The 10,255-nt window shown below is 35.5% G+C and overlaps 1 non-coding gene across 1 annotated transcript; it reads left to right on the forward strand.

Moving 5' to 3' along the window:
* The first annotated feature begins 8,546 nt into the window (after window positions 1-8,546).
* LOC147829831 (U2 spliceosomal RNA) lies at window positions 8,547-8,737 on the forward strand. The gene has a single exon (XR_015447518.1). It is a non-coding gene; the product is annotated as a U2 spliceosomal RNA (small nuclear RNA).
* The last annotated feature ends 1,518 nt before the right edge of the window (window positions 8,738-10,255 follow it).

Consider the following 10,255-nt stretch of genomic DNA (forward strand, 5'->3'; position numbering starts at 1 on the left):
AACAAGCCACAGTACTTAGGCTATCTTACAACACATAAATAATTATTTGTCAAGTAGCAGCTTATTTATTAAGGAGAAGGCTAATTATCTACCCTTCTGTGTTTACATTTATAATAAGAACAAAAGACTGATCCTGAAACATTTTGTTGGCAATCAAAAATAACCTTAATTTTATTGCTTTTTAGCTATAATAATTATTTTCCACACATTTTGTCTAAATATAAAAAATTTATACTGAAAAATTTTCACCATAAACCCTTCTATTCAAGGACCAAACTTGAAGAACTGAAATTAAACTGAACTATGAAGAGCTGAAGAGCTGAGCAAATAGGCTGTCTAATATTAATCCTTAATGATTGTGTCAAGTATTCACACCACTTATTCCAACCTGGGATAATTTCAATAGTCATTTTTTAAAATGTTTCCAATTAATATCTGGGAATAGCCAAGATTTATCTTATCAATAACTATAACGTATTTTAAGTTAAGAGCTCTGGAGCCATGCCATTGTTATCTCTGGTAAACCTACTTCTGTGATAGCCCCGAATCTCATATTTTAATACAATTCTATTAGAGGGCACAGATTAATTTGTTTTACAAATTCAGAGATAGATTTTTGGGGAAAATGCAATGCAAATTTATGTAAATTGAAATACATGTTTATGTAAAACAACATGTGATTATGCATCCCTAAATTTACAAGAAAAATTCTGCTAGTCTCTTAAAAAGTAAGGAAAATACAAATATACTCACAATCCCAGTTTGGACTAGGATCTTGCGAGAATGGTTTGTCTGGCATGTGGAGAGGCTCTCATGTGCCATGGCATTGGTTGAGGATTCTGTGTTTTCTTTGCTGAAACATGGTTTTCAGCTTGAGTTTCAGAGGATGCTGCCAATTTTATCTCCCCTTTTCTGCTTTTCTTTATTTCTGTGATGAAAGATCTAGATTTCCACTAAGTATTTCAAAACGATTTTGTAGGTTGTTACTCAATTTTATAAATAAACATACATTGGTTGAGGCCAGTGCATTTGCCTTTTTTAAAATATACTGTCATAGAGGGAATGGCACATGTCCAACTATCTGACACATTTCCTTGGTCTTTTTTCTTTTTGAAACACAGGGATAAGATTTCTTCATCTCATATAGTAAGGTGACTGCATATGTAATATTTTGTCCAAACAAGTGCTTCTCTGAGAATGACTAGGATTATACCAATTTTTAAGTTTTACAGTAGTCCTTATCAGGACATCTGCGATAAATGGTTGCTCTAACTATGGCTAATTCTAAGGATTTTTTCTTCCCTTTAGCATGTTCATGGAGTGGCTTTATTCCATGATTAATCTAATTTTTTAACACAAAGCCTCACAATCTTTATCAATCAGGTGTTCTCTACAATTCTTAGACAAGAATATTATATTATCTTTATGTATTGTCTTAACAATTTCTTTGAATTTCTTTTCTTAAATTATACTTTTACATTTTTGTTGGCTCAGTTAGGAAGTGGAAATTTTTTGACTGAGTTTTAAGTTTCTGTTTCTGACAGGAAGAAGGAGAGAGAGAGAGAGTGAGTGAGAGAGAGAGACAGAGACAGAGACACACAGAGAGACACACACAGAGAAACAGAGAGACAGAGACAGAGACAGAGAGAGAGGCATTCCCATCCTTAAACAACCAAACAGAGAGAGATAGAGACACAGAGAGATACACACACAGAGAAAGAGAGAGAGAGAGGCATTCCTATCCATAAGCAACCTCAGGCATTATTTCTTTTCTTCACAGTTCTGCTAGTTGCTTTCTTTTTTCATGTCTGCATGTTGCCAATCAGAGAAAAAATCTTGCCTTCTAGGAAAGGCTTAAGGCTGTGATAGGCAAAAAGCATGAATGTTCTAATAACTAAATGGTGAGCAATTTTTCTTGATAGAGGTGATTCTCTTCTACCAAGTCTGATGGTACTGGAATGAGATATATGAAAAGGAAAAGGAAGTCTTGTCATGTTTATAAAAGTTTTTGGAAGAGGGTAGTATGTTAGCAAGTTAGGGCCTTGGGTGATGAACAATTGCATAAAAGGCGTGTGTGTGTGTGTGTGTGTGTGTGTGTGTTGTGTGTTAATAAACAGATTTCACATAGGAGAGACAGTAGAACCAAGGCATTTCCTGTATCTTTGAGTGCACAGGATAGAGCGATGGGAAGGCTTGAGTGTTAACCAGTAGACCATGATTTCATAGTTTATTCAATATTTTTGAGGCTTTTTTGCTAATACTGAAGGGGAAGAGAGAGAGAGTGTGTGTGTGTGTGACTTTTCTCAGATGACCTACTCAAAGTTTAGAGAAGCAAATGAGATACTGAATGTTGAAATATATCAGAAATCACATCAATGCAAATAATATTATTTGAAAGCCATGTGGCCATATAATAGTAATTAAATATTAAATTAAATTATTAAAGGAAGTAAAATTTTAATGTGCCATTTCAATTTCTCTCCCTATTTAGCAGATGGACTTTAAAAAAATTCTTGATCTCCGAAGTGGATTAAAGATCTAAGTATTAAGACAGAAACACTAAACTTGCTGGAAGATAAGTTATGTAGAACTCTTGAAGATATTGCCATAGGGAAAGACTTTATGAACAAAACCTCAATAGCACGGGAACTAGCAGAAAGAATCAACAACTGGGATTTCATCTTATTAAAAAGCTTCGGCACTGCAAGAGAAACCACCAACAGAGCTAACAGACAACCTACAATGTGGGAAAAAATTTTTAGCAGCTGTACCTCAGACAAAGGGCTACTATCTAGAATATAGAAAGAATTGAAAAAAATCAGACCCCCCAAATTCAAAGACCCAATTCAAAAATGGGCATCTGAAATGAACAGACATTTCTCAGAAAAAGAAGTAAAAGCAGCAAATAAACATATGAAAAAATGTTCAAGATCACTGGTCATTTGAGAGATGCAGATGAAAACAACACTGAGATTCCACCTCACCCCCAAAACAGTGACTGCTATAAAAAAATCAACTAATAACAAATGCTGGTGGGTTTATGGGGAGAAAGGAACCCTTCTCCATTGTTGGTGGGAGTCCAGACTGGTGTGACCACTATGGAAATCAGTGTGGAGATACCTCAAAGAACTAGGGCTGGAGGTCCCTCTGAACCAGCTATTCCCCTGCTGGGTATTTTCCCAAAAGAATTAAAAGAATCATACCACAGATATATATGTGCACCCACGTTTATAGCAGCACAGTTTGTAATAGATAAAGCTTGGAAACAGCCCAAGTGCCCATCAACTGGAAACTGGATAAAGAAGATGTGTTTTTTTTTATAAAATGGAGTACTACACAGCCATAAAGAATGAGAAACTAGAGTCATTTATAGCTAAATGGAAGCATATTGAGGCCATACTCTTAAGTGAAATAAATAGGACACATATGTGTAAAAACTTAATAGTTTCTCTAGTGTGAGAAACTGAGAGTGTAAATAAGGATTAAAAGGATTAATAACTAATAATTGATACTTTGAAACAGGAAAAGGTCTAAAGAGGTAGGGGTGGTGGGAGGAGATGGGGAAAGGAAAAAATGGAAAGGAAAAATTATGAGAAAAGAAAAAAAAATGAAAACAAAGTCTATGTAAATAGGGAAGGGGGGGGAAGGGAGCACAGGTAATGGGGGAAAAATAAGAACCAAGATACATCATGTACAGGTACAAGGACCCAATTATAAATGTAAACATATTGTATACCTAAAATGTACCAATAAAAGAATTTAAGCAAAAAAAAAAATTCCTCATCTCCTAAAATGTATTTTTTAAAAAGGGAAAAGCAAATTAACCAATATCAGGATATGCCATTTCCTCATAGTCATGGTATTCCATTGCCTCATACGGAGTATGGAAAAGTATGGATTATGGAAAAGTATGAATAAATGAATGACTACATAGGAATCATGATTCTTTGCTGCGCAAGCACAAGGACACGAGTTTGATCCCCGGTACCAAAAAAAAAAAAAAATCATGATTCTTGAAGAAAATCTTCATGAATCAATGGTTATATCCAAGTAGCATTAGGTAATGCATTAAAAACTGGATATTTAAAAATAAACAGATTGCCTAAGATTTTCACAGTGTGTTACCTAGAAATGGAGTTTGAGTTCAAAATGTCGATGATGATCAAAAGATAAATTAATTCCTAAAATTCAACAAATACTCATTAAATAACCATAGCTGAATATTCCAGGTGTTTTGGCTTATTTATCCCTATATTTTATATATATTTTTATTTAAATTGACCTATAATTAATTTCAGTTATTGATTGACATGAATTGTGTGTGTGTCTTTGTATGTGTGTAGTATTTCTGAAAACATTTTCATTCTATTCATTGTGAAATTTAGCATTAATTTGCATCATATTTTGGACAGTTTTCTAGATATTATCCTCATTAAAAGATCAAGGTGAACACCACTGTACTCAGGGGGTAGGGCCAGGGATTTAGCTCAGTGGTTCCACTGCCTGCCTCACAATCACAGGGACCCGAGTTCGATCCCTGGTACTAAAAAAAAAAAAAATCAAGGTTAATTTTATTCTAATCTTGCTATTTATTCCTTCTTTTTTATGAATGTTTTTGAATAGAAACTACATAAAAGCAATAACACATGAAAACCATGTTTCTTCTTCAGTAATAGCTAAGGAAGGAGCTTGCACACTAACCTCGCCCCAATCCTAACTCCTTCCATGTGGTATGAGAACAAGGCTTTCTAGTAAATATAAGAGAATAAAGCTCAGTTCCAACAATCCTAAGGGAGACTCTCTTTCCTCAACTTTTTAAACTAATTTTCAAAATGCCTATAGAAGAAGGGAGACATGTGTTTGGGCTCTCTTCAGTGTTTTTATTCATCGGTTCTGTGGGCAAATAAAAGAAATCAGTTTTCCTTCCCCTACCACTGTGTGCCTGTTTGTGCTTAATTCACAGCACACAGTGATCAGGCTCAAGGAAGAACATGGATCACTGTCATAGGGTCACAGCAGTCTTGCCTAGTCACGAGCCAATGCCTCCGGTGCATACAGGTCAGATCACCAGGTCTTCCTCCACAGAAGGGAAGCAAGTAATATTTTTCAGCAGAAAGGAAGAAAATCCTGAGGCCTCTGAAGAAAATGAAATGTTAGTTCCTTCTGTCCTATGAGTTGTTTCATAATAATAGAGTTAGGGAATAATCTTCGTTTATTTTTATTTTGCTCTTTAAGGTAACTAAAAAATCTTTCAGAATTCTAATACAAAGCGCAAGCAGTGACATAAATGTGGCCTGTTTTCAGTATGATGAGCTTAAATTCTACATCTCTCATGTAAAATATTCAAGGAGATCCATCCTACTGTTTGCAATCTCAAAAGAAGAGATGTCCAGGGAGAAGTAGCTGCTCTGCTTTGTAAATTTTGTTGGTTAATCAACATCTCTCTCCCATCTTTTCTGTATTTTCCTTTAGGACAGGAAACCAACTGAATAATATATAGAGAGCCATTAAATATTTTAGGTATTTAACCATTGCTAATGTCGGACCTGTTACAAGTTTGTAGCAACACGCCAAATACTAACAATAAGCATGATTCCTTCTGTGCCTCCCTTGACTTTATCACTGGTGCTCATGTGCACACACACATGCACACACACACTTAAACATGTGGCACACACATAGTCATGTACATACTCATACAACAAAGAGAATGCTTTCTGAACCAGCTTTTTCTTATGAAGCATACATTTTGTGTCCCAGATTTGTAGTCTTATGTGAATAGAAGTGATTTACTTATAATTCCTAAATGAAAAAATGTTGTCAAGATTGTGGAAATCCTCTGTTGCCTCAAAACACAGCCAAGAAGAAAAGTAACTAGGTCTAAAAGTAATTTGGTCTAAAATGTAGACCTAATAAAGATTGATAATGGGTAAATATCTCAAGAATATCCTGTGATATTCTCTTTAACATATAGCCTGATTTAGCATAGTCAGTCTAAAACCAAGGAGAGTTTTAATCTTGATTGAGTCATTGTTAAAGCTAACATTGAGCATTTATCAATTGCTAATTTCTCACTAAACATTTTGAAAATCGAGTTTATTGATTTCTCTCATTGGCCATGTGATGAAACTGCTAGTATCATCTCCATGTTCCATGTAAAAAAGCTGCAGTATTTAGAGACTTACTTGTTCATAGCAGAGGTTTCCTAGACTCTAAAGCCTAAACTCTGAGCAATTTATCATTCTTTGTTTCACTTGTCAGTTTTTGATTCTTTTGCACTGTTTTTGTGTTATAATTTTCGTCACTATATAAAAACTGGTTATTCTAACACATGGTTATCTATTTGTGGATTGGCCAGTGTTGTGGCTTGTGTCTAGATGTTTCCCCAAAGCCTCATACAGTCTGTTTTGAAGGTAGCTAAATCTGGACTGTGTAATGCTAGGATTAAGGGCGTGTGAGTACTAAACAACTGCACATGAGTGATTGATCCAGCATGGCTCTAATCCTGGTAATCTGAATGAGATAAAAGGAGCAGACACTGTTAAGGCTCCTTGTTACCTTTGCTACCTGTGCAAACCATGCTGTTTCTCCTCTGCAATGCCTGTTTGCTATTCCTATCTTGGAGCCAGCTGATTATGGACTGAAACCTCTACAAACTGTGAGCTAAATAAACCCTTTCCCCTTTAACTTCTGTCTCAGAAAGAGAAAGGAAATAACACAAACAGATTATTAGTTCTAAGAAGTAGTGTTCATTTGTGTTTATGTAATTTTCACATGTGTATGTATATATGTGTGTATTTCAATTACTCGTATAATTTATCTCAAGATCTGTTTTTAAGAAACATGGTCTATGCTGAATGAAACAAATATTACATTGTTAAATTCCAAGAGAGAACATAATGTTTAACAGTTGCTAGACACAATGGGACAGTCTTATTCTTTCCCAACTTATTAGAGTAATGCCATTTATTGTTTGCCCGTGCCAACTATTTCAGATGGCTTTGGTAAATGCTTTACTGAAACACTTATCAAGTTCTCCCACTCCTGAGGCCACCAAATTTTTATCTCTCAAAATGAAATAATAGTGAACTGAATGTTGCTCAAATCAGCATCTGAGAGGGAGGAGAAAGGTCATTCATGAATGGAATCAAGTTCTGACTACTTTGCAAAAAAGGAAGCAAGTCAAATTGTAAGTCATGCACTGCTGATTTAACATGTGGGAACAAGAAAGACAGGAAGACTTTAGAATGATGGAGAAAGCTGTGTGTCTGCCACTGTCATAAAACTGTCTTTGTAATCAAAGAAAAAAACTTATACTATTGGATGTCATCCAAAATTGGCTGCAACAGCTATCTATTCATACATCTTGGAGGGTTATCTGTGGCTTTTTTGATTTGAATGCTTTTGTAACAATGATTTTTCTTTTAGGAATTACAAGTTAATCACTCCAGAGGTAGGCAGTTATTCTAACTTCAATTTGGGGATCTTCGGCTCTGTATGGAAGGTAACTGGAACATGGGGTAGGTCAGACCTGGGTGGGAGAGAAGAAGGCATTGCCAAGGCAGTGTCATTGTCATGTAACTATTCCCCTCCTCTTTCCTTAGCCAGAATGTTAAGGCCTACCACTCACTCCTTCACAGCTGAGATGCTCATCTGCTTGTACTTCATTTCTTTCTGTCCACTGCTGAACTTGGTTTTCAAGGCATTTCACAAATGCATAATGATGACCAAAATCCCACAAAAGGTATGAGCTTCTTAGTGTCCTTAGAAAAGGCCTGAGTAGCAGACAACCCTTCATATACAGTTTCACTACTGAGACAGACAATTTCACTGTTGTGGGAGTATAATTCTGTATCCTCAAAGACAATTGATTCAAAATAACCTCTAGCCATGTCGGGTACTCATAATTCTCATCCCTCATCAGCTCTATGCCTCTTAGCCCTGGAACTCCAGTGATCCAAGATTATTTAGACCTTTCTTTGCTCCATCTATGCCTTCTCAGGGCAGCTACCTGTGCCTCACCCTGGCCACTACTTCTCATCATCTTACTTCTAGAAACTAGTATCATTAATCAGTATTTACTCTTCATAATGTGAATCTATACTCCATTTATATTTTGAGATTCTATCTTTCAGCTTCTATGTGTGTCTTTTCATCACACAGATACAGTAGGAATACCAATTATATTTGTGGTATTTCTAAAGAGTTGGTATCTCAAAATTTTTAATAGATTTTAAAAAGAGGAAACATAATTGAGTGATTATATTAAAACAATATATTAACGAAAAGATTTTATTTCTGTAGTTTTTTTTTTTCACTTGGAGAGAATGCAGGAGGAAATGGATCTTTTGTTCATCCATTTATGTATATGTATTTGTATAGGTCATTTACTATGTTTATGTTTGAAGTACTATGTTTAAATAAAATGTATGTTCTTTATGCATTAAGGAAGAATTTCATAACTATCAGTGCAATAAACATTAGAATAAAGAAGAGAAAGAAAATAGTATTTATGTTGTGGGGATTTTTAAGAAAGGTTGATAATAATCACTTCCTGGCCTTTTGGCTAATATCAAGTGTAGTATGTGTTCTTATCAGTTTAATATCTGATGTGTCCTCTATCCAAGGATAATATATTACATGGACTTTTGGAGCTGGGACTTGGAATTGAAGATTGCTGCGCCCACTCTGCACATTGACCTGGGACTGCAGTGCCTCCTGGAAAGGTGCATCCCTCGGGGGATAAGGAATGGTCAAAAGATAGCAAGGGCAGGGAGTGGTGGTGCATGCAGTAGACTGAGGCAGGAGGATCACCACAAGTTTGAAGGCAGCCTGGGCAACACGGTGAGTTCAAGGCCAGCTGGAATTACAGAGTGAGACCCCATCTCAAAAGAAAAAAAAACAGGTTGATAAGCTGGAAACTATTTAGAAAATTAGTTAATATATTTTAAGACACTTATATATTGAAATATAATGCATTGTTTCTATACTGAAGAAGCAGGACTCCACAGAGACTAAAAGAAAGCCGCTTTGTCCTTTTCCTCTGAGTTAGCTAGTTTCTCCTTATTCTTTGGATAAAACCCAAGGGAAGGGTCATGGTTTTTCTTGTTTTCTGGCTGGAAAATATCTACTACTTTTAGTTGTGGTATGGTTTCAATAATTAAAGTGATGATTTCCACAGCCTAAACTCTAAACTATGTGTATATTTAAAGATACTTTATTTTTCTATGAAGAATCCAGAGACTTCTGACAAGAAATGAATAGTTGATTCTCATTCTTTTCTTCCTTTCCAACTTCTTAGCCAAGATTTCTCGAACACCCATAGGAGAGTGGGGAAGAGAGAAGTAAGAAACCAGTCTGTTGTTACTTTATAGATATTTTTATGACTCAGGATTGGAACCTTCCAGAGTAAGTGGGAACTATTTGGTGGTCTTTGGTTGATCAATAGGGGGATCTCTGGTTACTGTAGTTCTCTGACATAGGCACAGCACCATTCCCCCAACTCCTACCCCTGATGACATCCTACAGCCTCTGATTGATAAAATTCCTACAATTTCTAGCCCAGTACCTTCTCCACAGGGACTACAGAGGAACTCATGCATTGTTACCACTCTACACAGAGGCATGTAGATGCCCCCATTGCCGTCTTCATTTTCTCTTGTCACAGATGGCTAAAGTCTTAAGTGGGTTTCAAATTTTAGTTCCTTTGTGCACTCATATTCCATAAAATACACACCAAATGCCACAAAGTCCTTTGAAAGTCCTCTCATTTCTTCAGCTAAAAGAAAAACACTTCATTTCTTTTTTTCATAACAGGTAAGAAATCTAGAACTCAGCAACTTTCTACAGTGAAATATTCTCTCTTTTATTTTAATTTTATTTCATCAGACTTCTTTAAATTAGTCTATTTTATATCATTGTAAAGATGCATATTTATTTGAGTGTAGAGTTTTCAGACAATTTTCTTCCTTGTGCCTTTCTGTATTTTCCAAATTTTCTGGAATAATACATCTGATTTAAAATGTTCCCTAAAGGAAGACTGATTAATATGGGTTCTGCATATTTTAAACACCCGGATTCACAAAGGCAGATAATAGTTCCTTACTACAAGCCATGTAATAGTTTTGCCAGTTCATTCAAGATATGTAATTATTTTGAAATGCTGTTGTTTTCAAAGTTCTAACATGATCTCAACTAGGCATGTGATTTGATCACTGATATTTCAAAGAAGTGTTGGTGTTAGAATGAGATTTCT

This window comes from Heterocephalus glaber, unplaced genomic scaffold (genome assembly GCF_053883595.1).
Source record: "Heterocephalus glaber isolate CG9 unplaced genomic scaffold, H.glaber_assembly_v1.0 deba00000347, whole genome shotgun sequence".
NCBI lineage: Eukaryota > Metazoa > Chordata > Mammalia > Rodentia > Bathyergidae > Heterocephalus > Heterocephalus glaber.